The 17177-nt window shown below is 42.0% G+C and overlaps 1 protein-coding gene across 2 annotated transcripts in view; it reads right to left on the bottom strand.

The window, feature by feature from the left end:
• The window catches only part of CERS6 (ceramide synthase 6), a 153337-nt gene that overhangs the window by 59534 nt on the left and 76626 nt on the right, over nucleotides 1–17177 (bottom strand). The gene's annotated exons all lie outside the window — the stretch shown is intronic.

Here is a 17177-nt window from a genome sequence, read left to right as displayed (position 1 = left end):
AGAAGATTCCCTTGGATTAAAGACTATGTATCTGTGGATCTAACGAGATTGAATCAGTTGCACATATCCTATTACACTGTAATATGTACGTGGATATCCGTGTGAAGTTCATTGTCCCTTCGCTTCGATCTTACTCTGGATGTTTAGATAAAGAAATAATAGACAGTCTTCTGAAAGGGACTAACTCTCAAACAACTATTTACTGTGCAAAAATTTTTGAAGCTGCTTATAGAATATGCCAGAGATCTACAGCAAAGTTGATTAGTTTTATTTCAAGGCAAAATAGAATTTTTATCTGGTTTTGTATGATTTCCCTCGATTGATACCTCTTTGTTTTACTCTGATCTATGATCGTAATAAATATATCGATTGATATTGGGGGCCAGTTATTTAACCCTTCTGCTTGGCTCCCCCCTTTGGAGGAGAGAGCAAAATCAGATGGTTAAATGGCTCATGGTCATTTAAACCTAACAGCTGAGTAGGTTAATCACTCAGCTGTTAGGTTTAAATGGTTGCAAGTAATTTAATCCTGCAGTTTTACTCTTACCCCTTCAAAGCAGTGGGGAGCAAAACCACAGGGTTAAATGTGTACCAGCCATTTAAACACAGGGACTGCCACTAAGCTGTTAGGTTTAAATGGCTGGCAGCCATTTACCCTTCAGTTTTGCTCCCCACCACTTCAAACGGCAGGAGCAAAACTGAAGGGTTAAATGAAACCAGACATGCATAGCAGCTGGACACAACAGCTATGGTGAATGGCATAAAGGAGAGCCCCTTTGAGCTCAGAATGCTGCCACAGGAAGAGGAAGTGCTCCTGCCTCCCCTCGCAAACTGTTTTCCATGCCAAAACAGCACTGGTGGGAGAGTTTCCCCTGATTTTTCCTGCTCCATTTGGAGTATTCTGTGCACGTAGAGCAGCAGCAAAACCAGGAAATAACTCCCCCACCAGCACTGTTTGTATAACTGAACAGACAAAGCTGGCATCATACAGTGCCCACTGCCGAGGACTGGGTGGTCCAAAAAGATCTTCAGATCCAAGCACAGGAGCCAGGATGTGAGTCTCTAAAAGGTTAGGGCTTCTATATGTTATCCATGGTTGGAAAGCCTTCTGACACCAGAAGATCTTCAGGAGAGAATGCTGGTTTCAGCTAGGTTGAAACCCTTTTCAAGAAGGCTAATACACACCATCTAACATTCCCTCTTGGTTCCCAGGTGAGTGTCAGGAACATCCTTGCCAAGCAAAGACAAGCCTATTGTGTGTGTGTGTAGGACATGACAAGCACTCCACACCTGGAGAAAAACCCAAGGACAGCATTCTATAGGAGCAGAGCAGGAGACAAGCAAAAAAGAAGGTAGTTTGGAGTTTTTCTTTTATCAAAAGGTCAACAGGAGATAGCAGGAGCAAAAATAAAAGAACCCCAAGCTGACAGCAGCAGAACATTCAGACCTTTCTAGTTCACCGTGGTCCCTTAGATCAGTGGTCCCCAATCTTCTTGGTACTGGGGACCGGCACCAGGGCCGGCCCACCCACCACGACCCCAGGGCCGGCAGAGTGGGGGCACCGAATTTTCCCCCACCCCCTGTGGCACACTGTCCGCATTGAAACTGGTAAGGCTCAGTTTCAGCGCAGCTCGGCTCGGCGCAGTTGGAGGGAGAGGGGAAGGAGGGAAACAGTGGAGCGTGTGCTGCATTGCAGCATCGAGGAGAAAGGGAGGGCAGCGGTAGGGCGGGTGACAAAGCTAAACTCCATGGTTTGGGGGGGGGCGCCAGGCTTCACAGCCCACTTGCAGACAGGCTGCAGCCCGGTAGTGGTCCGCGGCTTCGGGGTTGGGGACCCCTGCCTTAGATTGTGTTGTTAGCAGAACATTCAGGACAGAGGGTTCCTCAGAGAGCAGACATTCGTGCAGAATCCTGAGAAGCATTCTCTGTTCTCTAGGTCTCCTACAATTATATTTTTACATTTACTGCCCTCCTCCACTCAAGGCTGTGTCAGATCTAGGAACATGGTGTAAGGGAGAAGGCTGAAACCTCCCTGCCCTCTGTAGCTCTGCCCTTAAGTTTAAAAGCTGGGAACTCTCTCTATGGAACTCCCCGTGTCATAGATAGCAACACTTCTACTCCTGAACCCAAAGGACCCAGGATCTGGTTGCCCAAGTTCCATCAAGAGAATCCAAAGCACTTCCCACTTGCAACCTATTCCTTCCCTTTAACACTGCTGGGTGAAATCTAACAGAGCCGGCCAGTTTATTTATACAGTCATAGACCAGAACATGGAAATAATTTAGAACAGCCTTAAAAGTACCTTATAAAAAGTCCCACAAAGAGTCTACATATTAAGATTTGAAGACTTGAGGGTTATAACAGTAATATATATATATATATATATATATATATATATATATATATATATATATATATATATATATATATAAAACAGATTATTATTTAACCCTTTAAACCTTTTAAAAATCACTTTAAAATTTGTTAAAAGGTTTACAGTTTGGCCTATTTGTCTCGCTTTTTGCGTTCTTTATAAAACTGGGAACAGAACCTATCTTGTTGTCTGGTGGTTCCTATCTGACAGAAGGTAATCTAATTTGAGTTTATTTGATCTGCCAGGGAACCCTTCCAACAGCGGGCTAATAATTTCCCTTCGACTCACTGTATGAAAAGAACAATTACAAAATATATGCTCCAGAGAATCTATTTCAGATTGGGAACAGGAACAGAGCCTAAGTGCATAAGGAGTCCCTTTATACCTCCCCTCTACAACTGCCGATGACAGGGACATACTCCTAGCTAAGGTAAGGGCCCTTCTCGTGTTCTGAGGTTCAAGGAAGTATAGATAGGCAGCGGGGGCAACTATGCATTTACTGTTTGCTGAAGAGAAATAGTCTGGGGAACTGAGAAGATCTGTTTGTCTTTCTATATCTAGCACTCTCTGCTTAATGAGTGATTTTGCCTGGTCTATGCCAAGATTTAGGAGGGCTTCGGGGGGAAACCCCAACTTTCCGATGGCTGTATGGACTGCTTCGAGCCAATTGCATTGAAATTGGTCATGCAAGATAAGAGGGAACAGCCCCTTAGGATTCATGTTACCAGTGACCCATTTATATATAGAAAGAACACAAATTCTGGCCTCTACTCGAGTGTTTCCAAATGAACCCAGGAGTTTGATACACACTTGGGTACTTGGATTAAAGTTCTGAGAAATTTGGATTGGACTCTCTCAAGTAGGGACAGGGAGGAAGCTGAAGATCCCAGAAATGTTCCATAAGTTAGCTGGGCCAGTGCCTTAGCCTTAAACAGGCAAAGTGCAGCTGGAACATTGTAACCCCCCTGCATCCAATAAAATTTCAGGATACTATTTGCCGATTTCTCTCCTGCATCAGCAGCACTGCTGTTTCGGATTGAGTTGGAGCCTGAAGCCTGCACTACTACTCCCAGGTATTCGAAACTAGATACTTGTTCCAGCTGATGTCCTTGAATCTCTCAGTACCTGGACCTTGTGTTTTTTCCAAAGGTCATAACCTTAGTTTTCTGATAATTAATTTTAAGATATTCGATTTCACAATAAAGGGAGAACTTTTTCAGGACCCGTTTCAGCCCTATAGGTATTCTGGAGAAAATTATGGCATCATCCGCATATAAAAGCACTTAGATGTGTCGATCTGCTAGTTTAGGGGGGTGTAATCTTGGCTCTATAAAATTTACTAGGTTATTGATATAAAAAAGAAACAGTATGGGGGCTAAAAGGCAACCCTGCCTAACTCCCCTGAATGTTTGAACGGGGTCTGTCAGGTGTCCTAACTGGCTGCACCTCACTCTAAGAGCAGTTTGCTCCTGAATAGCCTGAATAAGAAATAGCAGACGTCTATCAACTGTGGAAGCCTTTAACTTTTCTCACAACCTGGCTCTAGAAACTGTATCAAAAGGCACTTTTAGGTCCACAAATACTGCATAGAGTGACGCTTGTCTTCTAGTGCCATAGTTTTCTATAAGATGTAGGAGTGTCAGAATATGGTCAAGTGTGGACCTGCCAGTTCTAAAGCCAGCTTGCTCTTCCACTAAGATTTCTTCCTGTTCAAGCCAATCTATAAATTTATCAAGCAAGTGTTTGGTGTATAACTTGCTTATGGTACTTAAGAGGCTGATTGGCCTGTAATTCGATGGGTCCTATTTCTTTCCCTTCTTTAAAAAGGGGGCAACAATCGCCATACCCCCATCTTTGGGTATACGTCCGGTTTCATCAATAAAAGTGAACAGGGAGGCTAATAGAGTTGCCCACCAACTCTTGTCTGCTTTAAGTAATTCCTGAGGTATTCCATCTAATCCCGGTGCTTTGGCGTTCTTCAGCTGCCCTATATATGCTTTTATCTCCTGAGCTGATACAGGGGCCCATTTTTCCAACTCTCCTATTGGATGTTCAAAGGGAGGCTGGGTGGGATCCTCATACATTTTTTGAAAAAAGGACATCCAAGTATCTGGAGGTATAGAGGAGGCTAACATAGGGGCAGTTGATGATGTTCTATTTGACACCAATATCTAGAAGAGAGACGTGTTTTTATTTCTGGCTGCTTCTATCAATTTAGCCCACATTTCCCTGGTTTGTTCTTTCTTACGCCTTGCTACCAAAGATTTATATTCCTTCTTTTGGGCTGAGAGGAGATTATAGGCTTCCTGCCTATTCTTCCCTTCGATCCATCTTGCTAAATTGAATGCCTTGATAAGGGCATTTTTAGCTTTAGAGCAGCTTTGATCAAACCATGGTTTATGAGGTATATTTATCACTGCTCTCCCTCCTTCCAGAAAACTTACTAAGAGTGGTCTCAGTGTTTGGATTAGCTCCTCATACTTTTCCAATGCATAATCTGGATTTAGGGGGGCATTAAAAACCTGGCAGTAAATTTGAAGGTTCTTGACTGTTAGAATTGCCTTCACCTCTAGGTCTAGCCTAGGGGACCATTTCACCTTACAGCCTTGGCGTTCCAGTGGTATAACATTAATAGGGTATGTGGAGTTGAGCACCTCCATATCTAGGTGAACTTCAAGATGGAGTGGGAAATGGTCGCTTTCAAGATATGGGAGAATTTGAAAATTTTCCTGAGAGCAGAGCAGCACTCTGTCCAGCAGCATATAGTCAACAGTGCTGGTTCTTGTCCCAGCCAGAAAAGTGAATTCACCTGGTCTATCTCCCTTGGTGGAACCATTTAATATAAACATTCCCAAACTAAGCATTAACTTTACTAAGAAGGCTCCAGCTAGATTAGCAGTCTGGTCTTTGGAGCAGTGTGTCTGAAGAGGAGGTTCAATGGCCTTCGCAAAGCCATCTAGACAGATCTTGTATTTGGCAGCAAGAGTGGAATTGTCAGGTCCTATTCGGGCATTTAGGTCACCTCCCACCAGAATTTTAGCCCTTGGATGGTCTGTAATAAGGGACCCTACATATTGTTCCAACCGCTGCCAATTGTTTTCTACCTTTACTTTTTGAGTTTTAGGTGGGAGGTAGGAATTTATGATTAAAAGGCTACCCTTAAGCCAAGTGAGTAGAACTGCCATGGCTAAGGGTTTCAAGGGGCATAGTTCCACACATTCTACTTTAAGAGAAGAAGACGCAAGAATACCCAAACCACCTTTGAGTCTGCCTGGACCTCTGCCTGGAACTGCCTTGATAGCAAAGGTGCAATAGCCATCAAGTTCTAAGGGTGCTGTTGTCCAGGTTTCCTGGAGCAATATAACCTCATAGTTACGACGAGTTAAAATCTCAAGCTGCCTTGAACCGCAAGGAAAAGCCAGGTAGAAATGTCCTAATAAGTAAATAAAATAAAAATAAAGGATCAAACAGTGTGGGGAGGGGACACAAGGGAAAGTGAGATGCCCCCTGCAAGTTCTTGTGCATTCTCCTACCACACAAGTGAGCCCATTTCAGCCAGCACTGTGCGACTGGGTCAGAATTTTCCAGGGGACAGACTGCCGGGAGCAGGGAAGGAAGGAAAGCTGAAAACAGGAGAGCAGATGAAGGAAGGTTGGCTGTTGGGAAGGAAGGAATAAAGAAAACTGGAAAAGGGGAGAGGCTGTGGGGGCTTTCAGGAAAGGGAAGGAATAAATAGTGGGGCAGGGGATAATCAGATGCCCCCTGCAAGTATTTGAAGATCACCTATTTGCACATATGCTATGCTGCACATACAACATTCTACCCACATGCTGTAGAAGAAGCTTCATGTCATAGAACAAAGCATAATGTTAACTTGATTGTCACAGAGAGGGGACCAGTGATCCAGATTCCAGGTTTAGACTACTGCTTGCCTGTTCATGAAAGCTAGATGAGGAACCCAAAACCTGTTATCTTCCTATGGTCTCGCCACAATCCCATATCAGAACACTGTACTGGGAATCCACTTCACTGCTCTAGGAAGATGCCCCCTCCTATGCATCTCAGCTAGCATGGAATTTGCTCCAAGATTTTTCGACAAGATGATGTACGTGAGAATGCTCACTTAAGTCTCTCTTTTTTGTATTTATATGTGCATGTTTGTGTGTGTGTGTGTGCACCTGGAAGTCATGGCAACCTCTGATGACTGATCTCTACTAGGGACTTGGAGGATATTCAGGGAGGGGGCTGAATAAAGCCTCTCCCTGCCTCCCGATATTCCAAGGAGGTCACCCATCCACGTACTTGCCACAGTTGACCCTGCTTAGCCTCCGAGATCTGATGAGATCAAGCTTGCCTGAGCTATCTAGGTCAGGGCACTCACTTAAGTCTTGTTCGTCACATTCGGTCAACAGATTTCAGTGCTAGGATCTGGAGGTTGGGAACTCCTAAGAAAACCCACAGCGCAGCCAGAACTCTGGTCTAGACCAGTCATTTGCTCTTTTCTATTTCTGTCCCTTGGTATAAAGCCCTTAACTATGATGTTTCTGACTATCGCATGGTCTTCTTGTTATTTTTTAAAAAAATCTTCCTTCCTTAAAATTCAACTGCAAATTTATCCTCCCTTACTGGAGACTAAGTATCATCTCTGAGTCTACCTCAAGCATTTGCTCAAGGAATCCTGGGTAAAAAAACCTTTCATGGAACAAAATATGCTGTAAGACACCATATCATTTTTTTAAAATCATTTTTGCTATTCAAGACCTCTGGAATTTGTCAGCTTGCATGACATAATGAAATTTTGCTAGAGTACCTCTGAGGATCAACAGAATTATTCTGCTACTAGATTCCATGTATAACAGAAGAACAACCGTCTTATTTCAAACTCAGAAAGGAAATTACTCTCCACTTAAAAAAAACACTTAAAGACTATTAACCCCTATTTTTGTGGAGTGACATCTGGGCAATGACAACCTATTCAGAACATAATTACTTTATTATCTTTTGTTCCTCAAAGAAATAAATTATACTGAATCACTTCAGCAAAGTTAAGGACTTTAATGATCTATTCCCATGAACGCCACCATCCACCATCCGTGTATAATTACATACATACTAGCCTCTTTAACACAGATTGTTGATGCCTACAAAACTGCAGCCGTAAGACGGAAAAATGAACATTAGGCTCAGTGTGAATGAACAATACGCTCAATGAAAGGAAGATGTATAGAGTTTCTTGTATGAGCTTCTGAGCTGTGTTATGCAGATGTGTGCCTTGAAAAGAAGATGCATTCACCAGTCTCAAGATATACCAAGGGGAGGGGGAGGCAACTGTAATAAAAAAAAACCTGGGGAAAAGCACCGTAAATGGTGGGGGGGGGAATGATGAAACCTGACAGAAAGTACTTTGTAAGGTATGGAGGCATCCCAAGAAAAAAACATGGTGTAGTGGCCAGAATATTAGACTTATCCTCTTTTTTGCCAGGGAAACTGACTGAGCAACTTTGGGCCCATCATAATCATTTAGCCAACCTACTTCATTGCATGGTTGTTGTGAAGATAATGCAGAAAAGGGTACACCGTTCTGGGTACTCATTGGGGAGAAAAGTAGAAGGATATGAATAAAAAGTAAAGTGACACGGACAAAATACCATGCTTCTGCATCATTTCCTGCATATCAGGGTCAATGCTTGCCAACATGGGAGAGGGAAGTTCTTATTCTCAAAGTCATACAAACTCTCATTCAGCCAGCATTGCTATATGCAAGAAGCAATCAATATGTAAATTGGTACATATTCTGGTACATATACTACCAGGATACGTAATTATGTATGTTCTCCATGCAGACAGAAAACCTGTGCAATGCATTTGTTCCACCATTCACATGAACGGTACAGCGTTTAAGAAAAAGCATGCAATATGTATAAAATTGTATGACTGAACAGGGCTACACACAGCCAGACCATGTCCAGAGAAGGCAAATGCATGTTAGTCCCCACAGGGACATAGTTCTGGAGAACAAAATAGGAGACAATTGCACCTTTAAGACCAACTTAGTTTTATTCAGAACGTACGCTTTCGTGTGGTCTAAGCACACTTCATCAGACGAGGAATCCGGCACAGTGAGCAGAGCCACACATAGCTGGTAGGCAGTAGCTCAGAATGCAAAATGGTAAAGATTTAAGATCCAGTGAATAGAGAAATACAAATGGATATGTGGGAGCACCTTTGGAAGAACTCGATGAAGATCTCAACTTGTCAGAGTATTAAAGAGAACTGTTTTAAGATGATGTATAGATGGTATATGACTCCGAAAAAGCTGTCTAGGATGAGTAAGAAGATGTCGGATGGATGTTGGAAATGTAGAAAACATGAAGGTTCCTTTTTTCACATGTGGTGGACTTGTGAAAAAGCGAAAGAATTTTGAAAGATGATACAACAAGAAATCTCCAAAATTTTGGGTTATGACTTTAAGAAAACTGCAGAGACTTTTTTGCTTGGATTACAATTAGAAAAATTTCCAAAGGAAGACAGGACATTAATTTGGTATTTGCTCTCAGCTGCTAGGACATTGTATGCGCAGCTGTGGAAACAGAGAAAAATACCAGAGAAATGGGATTGGATTGTGAAAGTTTTATCGTGGAGTGAGATGGACAAATTAACTAAAACTTTAAGAGACTATGATTTAGACATATTCAAAAAGGAGTGGAAGAAATTTAAAGGATATATGGAGAAAGAGTGGAATGTAAAAAGACATTGGACAATTTTTTAGTATTAATGAGAGAAGAAAAATATTGAACTTTGATTGGTTAGCGGTACCTTTATAATTGAATTTAAATTTATAACTTCGGGGAAGTCAAATACTGGAGGGAGGGGGGTTGAAATATCATATGGGTTAGTATAGAAAAGAGACAATTAAATATTGTAACCATATGTTATTAATAAATTGTTAAGACACAAAGATTTAAGATCCAGTGACAGAATAGTAAAATTATCTGGTAGGCAGGGGTTTAGAATGTAAAATGGTGCAAATATAAGATCCAATGACAGAATAGTAAAATTAACAAATTGAGCAAACCTTTGATCTGAGTAGCATGAGCATGCGAAAGCAACAAAACAGTACTATGTCAAAATGTGAGAGTGTCTGTTAATGACTCTATTGTTATAAACCTGGGCCAAAAGGAAGGAATTTCTATCTCAGAATTTTTCCCATCCAACTAATTTATCTTTTAACATGCGACATACATATAGTTTGTCATTAGGAGAAACATACATTAAAATATAGTGGGAGATGGGTTCAATAGATGTAAGGGGATAAACAACCAATATCCCTGTTTGAGTGTGTCAATACAGCTAAAAGAGAAATACATTGGATAGTGATGTTCTTGTCCACCTTATTTACTTTTTAACATATAAACAACATTCTAGTTTGCCATAGGAAAAAAGAATACAATAAAATATAGTGAAAATGGATAAAGTATATGTAATGAGCTAAACAGCCAATATCCCTATTTTGAGTATGTCAATACAAAAAATTATTCTGATATACTATTCTAAAAGAGAAACACATTGGAATACTGTGGATGTATAACTATACTCAGTGAGAGTGAGTTTAGCATCTGTAATGAGATTAAAAAACCAATATCTCTGTTCAGTCCTGGGGAAGTGTTTGTGCCAAGTTTCATAATAATTTGTAATTCAGTGGTTTCTCTCTCCATTCTGTTCTTGAAGTTCCCTTGCAGTAAAACAGCTACTTTGAGGTCATACATTGAATGCTTTGGAAGGTTAAAGTGTTCCCCCACAGGTTTCTCAGTTCTGTAATTCCTGATGTCAGATTTGTGCCCATTTATCCTTTGGCAGAGGGTTTGTCCTGTTTGCCCTATGTAGAGAACTGAAGGGCATTGTTGGCATTTAATGGCATATATAATGTTGGAAGATGAACAAGTGAATGACTCTGAGACAGTGTAGTTAATGCTGTTAGGTCCAGTGATTGTGTTGTCTGGGTGTATGTGGCAGCAAAGTTGGCACTTGGGTTTATTGCAAGCTCTGGTACCAGTGTCCATGCTCAGATGAGATGTTGTATTGTGAGGATTTGTTTGAGATTAGGGGGTTGTCTGTGTGCAAGAAAAGGTTTACCCCCCCAGTACTTTTGAAAGAGAGCTGTCACTATTCAATAGAGGTTGTAAGTTGATGATATGAACAGTTTTCAGTTGAGAGTTGTGTGTGACCACTAGCGGTGTTCTGTTATTGTCTTTTTTGGGTCTGTCTTGTAACAGGTTTTCTCTGGGTATCATTCTGGCTTTGTTAATCTGTTTCCTGACTTCATCAGGTGGGTACTACTTCAGACCAACACGGCTGCCTACTTGGATAGTTCTGGAGAATGTGCGACTCCCCTGAAAGGAATGTATGAGTCTCTTCTTTTTGCTTATGACCCGAATGTACAGCAGGGTTGAAATGTTTTATTTATATATGCCTTTTTTAATTGATACTCAAGAAGGATTACATATTTTTTTAAAAAAATGCAATCAGACAAGCACAAGGCATCCAACAGACAACATGACAGGACTATGATTACAAAATTAGAGAACAGTGCAAACAAAAAAAGTCTAAGGTCTGTTGTACCATAACCAATGCCGAAAGTGGATTACAAATGTAGAAAAGAATGCATTAAAAGCAAGATGATACAAGTTAATCCTCTCTTTTCCTCACAGGTAAACATCAAAAGCACACCTCTGAATCTTGAAACTAGGCTTGACTTGCCCATATTTTGTTCCCTTTCCCTTCTTGGTACCCCCCACGCACCTTTAAAAAAAACCCTCATGATTTCTACATATACAGGATCATATTTAGAACATCTGTTCCTTTCCCCAACAATTTCTCTCTGTTCCCAGAGGCTTACTTATGTGCCAATTGAGGCCTTTGTAGCATTTTATTGATTCCCTAGGTTCTAAATGTATTTACAACAATCAGTGAAAGCCTCCAAGTGATCAACTGAATGAGGTGAATAACTCTGCAGGAAACAGACTTGCTACTAGAGAGCCAAGACAAAAAGCAACTGCTATTGACATCCATTAGCCGTACAATGTTACAAGCATTCTCAGTATTTTTCCTCCCCAAAATGCTCATTTTGAACACCATGGAAACATGTCTGGGAGGAAAGAAAGATGGTTTTCAAGCATTTGTCCTGTGTCGACAGGACATGTACTGAGAGATTCCAGGAAAAAGTGCCTACATTCTATCCCTCAGAGTAAAAATAAATGAATAAAGCTGCAACCAGTCTACAGTTTTAAGGGTGTTTCCATTTTGCACACTGAAAACTGAAAATTTAGAAAAATGCACACGTGCTTTTGATGATGCCACTACCGAATATGTTTCTCCTGGGATTTATAACTGATCTCCAGACGGAAGAGATCAGTCCACCTGGAGAAAATGGCTGCTTTGGAAGATGGACTCTATGGCATTATACCCCATTGAAGCCCCTCCCCTCCCCAAACCTCCCTCTCCCTCCTGAGGTTCCACCCTCAAAATCTCCAGATATTTCCCAATCCAGAGCTGACAATCTCCCCCCCCCCTCCATTTCACTAAGAAACAAGTACGAAGCACAAGACGAATTGCCATGAAGAAAGGGGAAAGAGGATAACACAGAGGTTGTGGTGAAAGAGAAACTGAGTCCTTCCTTTTCTCCCTCCATCCTGTTGCTCCCTCCCAATGACCTTCAGAAGAGATACCAGTGGGACAGGGCTGTTATATAATGGAATGGTTCAGGAGGGTGTTTTTATAAAGAAATAAGGAGGGACTGCAGTCTATTTATTTATTTAATTTATACCCTGCCTTTCCCCCCAGTTAGGACCAAAAGAGGCTTTCATTGCTTCCCTCTCCTCCATTTTATCTTCAAACCAAGTCTGTGAGGTGGGTTAGGCTGAAAGTGTGCGGCTGGCACAGGGTCCCTCAGGATGCTTCTACAAAAGAGCAGAAGCACCTGGGTCCTCCCAGATCCTCATCCAACACTCTGTCCAGTACACCACACTGGTTGAGAGCCAGTTCGGTATAGTGGTTAAGTGTGGCAGACTCTAATCTGGAGAGCTGGGTTTGATTCCCCGCTTCTCCACATAAAGCTAGCTGGGTGACTTTAGGCCAGTCACAATTGTCTCAGAGCTCTCTCAGTCCCACCTACCTTTACATGGTGTCTGTTGTGGGGATAAGAAGGGAAGGTTACTGTAAGCCACACCGAGACTCCTTCAGGTAGTAAAGGGCAGGATATAAAACCAACAACAATAACAATGATAAATAATTCTGTACTGTTCTTGTAGGCATTATCTTGGTCTTTCTGGATTGCCTTCTACATCTGTAATTCATTTCCAGCACTGTTTATGCTGTGTAACACTATACTTCTTGTTGGTCTGTGCTGTTTTCAAATTCTGTAATCCTAGTCCCACTGCACTGTTTATTGGATGATTTGTGGTACAGAATTGCATTGTTTTTATATTCTGTAATTCAACAGGAATCTCAGCAAAAAAAGGCTGGGTATAAACTAAGTAAATAATAAATAACATAAGGGAAGACACTTCTCAAATGGGTTCCTTGTAGAAGTCAGTGAATGGTTTGGTTGAAACACGAGGGGGTTCGTTGATGCTCAGCTCCATTTATGCACCCAATTGGGGGGGGGGGGTATCTCTCTCCATAAGAAAAAACACAAGGTAGCATATCAGGGACATTCCTTGGCAGGCTAGCTTTTTTAATGCAGGGAGGTTTCTTACTATTTTCTACAAGAATACTTTGCGATCCGTTGCAATGCAATCCTCTCCACCATCTCTGGACTTACCACCTGATGCTTCTGTCTCGTGTAACTGGTAGGCTATGAGCACAATCTCATGGCTGAAGTAATCTCTTCATTTCTTACTTTGCCTAGCAGCAGACACATCAGGAAATTGTCATGTATTTCATTTGTGGCATATTTCAATTATTAGGATATGCGTCCAACAGAAGTCAGTAAGATCAATGTTTCCAGGGAGTCACACACAAGCGGTGTGTTTTAAAGAGGGCAGAAGAGACTTGTCCTTCAGAAGGTTCCCTTAAATTTTTTCTGTGGCAGGTCCTCTGGATGAGATGGTGCAGACAATTGTGCATGGATGTTATTATGCTCCACCCTTTATGGAATTACATATGGGGTGTCTCATCAGCCTTGCATATTATTGAAGGCATAAACAGTGTGCATTCCCATAAAGGTAAGGCTTATGCAAGAAGAGACTGGAAGGACCAGAGTAGAGAAAACAGAGAAAGCAGTCTGACAACATCTGATGGGCACAGTGGAATAGGAATGTATTTGGGAAAAGGAACACTCCTATGGTCTACCCAGTTTCAACTCTTTCCCTTACCAACACTCTAGAGATGCTTAATACCAGTGGTTCTCAACCTTTCGAATTTTATGTCCTAACAATCACTCTTTCCAAGAACCCGGTTCACACTGTGATGGGAAAAAAGACTCACTTTCCCCAAGAAGGATATTATGAACATTCTGTTATTACATTTATCATGCACATGACAAGAAAGTAAAAATTACAGAAACACAATAGATAATCCTGGGCAGGTAGGATAAGCAGGAAGAGACACACCAAAGTCACTTGCAGGGGGAGTGGAAGATTAGGAGGAACACTGAGCAATCAAGATTAGTGTTAGCATGCCGAAAGGTCACAGATGGCGGGTAGGGTCGACTGGAAACTGTGCATCACACTGGCGAGTAGACATGGGGAATGAGAGAAAGAGTTCTCAATAACTGTTGTGAAAATCCTGTGTCCCATCTAGACTATGGGTGCGTTCAAACACACAAAATAACACCCTTGCAACAAGATTTTTATGGTGCAAGAGTGGCAAAATCCACTTGCAAACAGTTGTCATGTGAAAGCACCCTATATCTGTGTCCCACCAGTGGTACATGTACCAGCAGTTGAGAACTGCTGCTCTAGATCCTGCCTTGATAGATTTTGGGGAAGGAAGGGGAGGACAGGCACTGCCTCATGTCTTCTTTCAGGAACACATCTTGCAGAGGCCTTTCACACTGCCTTGTTGACACTAATCTCAACATATAGTCAGGCTGGCGTGTTGTGGCTGGCCAGACTAGATGGCCTGCATGGCCCCTTCCAACTCTTACGATTCTATAAAACTGTGGTTGAGCCAGCAGCAAAAAAGGAAATCAAGGCGGAAAGTGCTCTGTGTCACAGTATCTTCTTTTCCCAACGGAATCCCTTTCCTGATGCCTGACTAATGCTGGATCCTGTGCTAAAACTGCCTCCACCCCCATAAATTTTAATCCCCCAACCTGGGGAACTGACTTTTTATATGAGATATTCTGAATCAAGTGTGGAGGGTTGGACATTGTGGATGCTTCAGGAAAATTCTTTACATGATTGGGGTCCAAGCCCTTCTTCCCTTGTAGAAGCTCTCTAGTTCATTAAACAGACAAATTGCATGCAGAACGAATGGGACTCCTTCTAGAGAAATTAAGCCTTTTTTCTATTTAAAGACTAGGAGACTGTGAAAACTGCACAGGCATGCAAAACTCAGCTTAACAATTAATATTGTGAAACAGCAATCTGATAGGTGATGCAGGGCAGGACTGTTTCTTCAAAGGAACATCTGCTTGAGAAATCTCTGACACTACGCAACTTGCTGCAATAGCGACAAGAAACCCAAACAGAGCTGTTGCACAGCACACCGACATCCATTCTCCCCTGTTGAGTTTCATAAGTGTAGAAGGTGGGGTGGAGGGGATAACTTCCATTCATCAGTTTGCTACTTATGTCAGACTTCAAAATTCATTTTGCAAATGGAAGCTGCAATGCTTACTTAATTCTTATTTGACAACTGTTATACGTTTGTCGCAGGCAATGCACAAAACAAAGGTTGCCCTTTCAAGCAATGTGGTGTTTTCCAAGGGTGCTTTTGGCTCCCACACATATGGAAAGCGAAACATTTCTGCCATGTTTTAATATGTGATCATGCTGACAGGATGGCCTACGGTGATAACAGGCAAAAGACATGTCTGGGCTGGCTCACATTAAGTTCTATAGGCATACTGAAAGCCATAGCTGAGTATGAAAAACATATACTTAATACAATACTATAAAATGGGGATCCCTAGTGTGTTGCCCCATGAGTGCCATTGCCCCTGATGACCATTCCTGGTGCCCTCCAAGGTTTTTTGGGAATGTAGGAGGGGCCAGGTGGGTCATTTGCTCAGCAAGTCTTCTGATTGGCTGTTCAGATTATTAAAAGTTGCTCCAGCACCAGCTGCCACCATAACACTAGAATATTCTCCACAAGAGTGAAGGCAAGCTGCGTGTATGCAAGGAAACATTTTTAAACTATATGTTCATTTTCAAAGTCATCCTGTCAAGCAGAGCTTCTGCCAGAAATGCTAAAGAGTTACTAATAAACAGGGTAATGCATGAACTCAATCCCTGACGTTCTGTGGTTGCATCCTGCCGCCTGTGGCAACCATTTTGAGGTTGTGCTCAACACGCTGTGTTGGAATTCCAGTGGTTCCTGCAGGATCCAAAAGGCTGGGGGCCGCTGCCCCAAAGCATGTTGGGCTGGGCAACATTTCAAGCATTACATAAATACATTAAAACAGCAAGGCCTAAATACTTGAAAAAAAGCGACATGGTTTTTGTTTTCTAAAGGCAACGACTTCTGGCTACATTTCATGGTTTTTGAGGGCTATCAGTGGCTGTGCTACCCTTTTTTTTTGAAACACCAGTCTGTCATCCACATTCTTGCAGACAAAAAAAGCTCAAATGGAGTGATGCTCAATCAAGAGGAGTTCCTCCTCCCCATTATAAGAAAAGTGAGTCGTGTCATCTACACACACAGCATTATTCTCTGGTTTTACGCTCAGATTATACTTTTAGGCATACTCGTCTCCCCACTCCTCCACTTGCACCTGCTGGAATGGCCTTGGGTTAGCCATAGCTATTGCAGGAGTTGTCCTTGAAAGGCCCTCTCAGTCCCACCCACCTCACAGGGTGTCTGTTGTGGGGGGAGAAGGTATAGGAGATTGTAAGCCGCTCTGTGTCTCTGATTCAGAGAGAAGAGTGGGGTATAAATCTGCAGTCTTCTTCCTTTTCTGTTATAAGAATAATTTATTGTTGATACCATCTCTCCCCCCCCACCCCCCCAAAAAAATCCCCTAGTCTCTATATGAAATCATCTCTAACCACTGCTTTTAACTTCTTTCCGATAAAGCAGTCAAGAAGCAGTATAGCAACACTCACCCTTCTATGGGTTTTTGTTTGATCTAAAAATCAGCTTTTAAGATTTCAACACACTAGCTAAGAACCACTTATTTAGCCTGACGCAGGGATTCATATTTTTTAAAATTAAAATATTTATACCCCACATTTCCCACCATCAAGAATGCCAGAAAGCTGCTCATAAACACTCGTGTAAACCAGTGTCACACACAGGCACTTCTATGTCCACAATGAATAGGACAGTGGCCACAGGGTCACACTAAATGAGGGAGCTGCATGAGTAGGAGATGTGGTACATGTAACGGAAGGGAAATAGGATAAATCAGGAAAACTAACACAGACAAGGGAAGCTGGGAAGTTCACTTAGGATGAACATTGTAAGAAACCATGAAGCAACACTACAACTAATCTTGCCTCATGGACTTCACCTGTGGTGACTCAACCCAAGGGAGCATTTACTGAAAACATGTGCAACTACTGGTTCCCACACTAAAAGGGTACACACAAAAAAGGCAGAAAAAAAGATTAGGAACATTTTTACCTTGCAGACATTCATA

Source organism: Heteronotia binoei, chromosome 16 (assembly GCF_032191835.1).
Source record: "Heteronotia binoei isolate CCM8104 ecotype False Entrance Well chromosome 16, APGP_CSIRO_Hbin_v1, whole genome shotgun sequence".
NCBI lineage: Eukaryota > Metazoa > Chordata > Lepidosauria > Squamata > Gekkonidae > Heteronotia > Heteronotia binoei.
The sequence above is the reverse complement of the archived record's forward strand: the minus strand, read 5'-3'. Positions and strand labels throughout refer to the sequence as shown.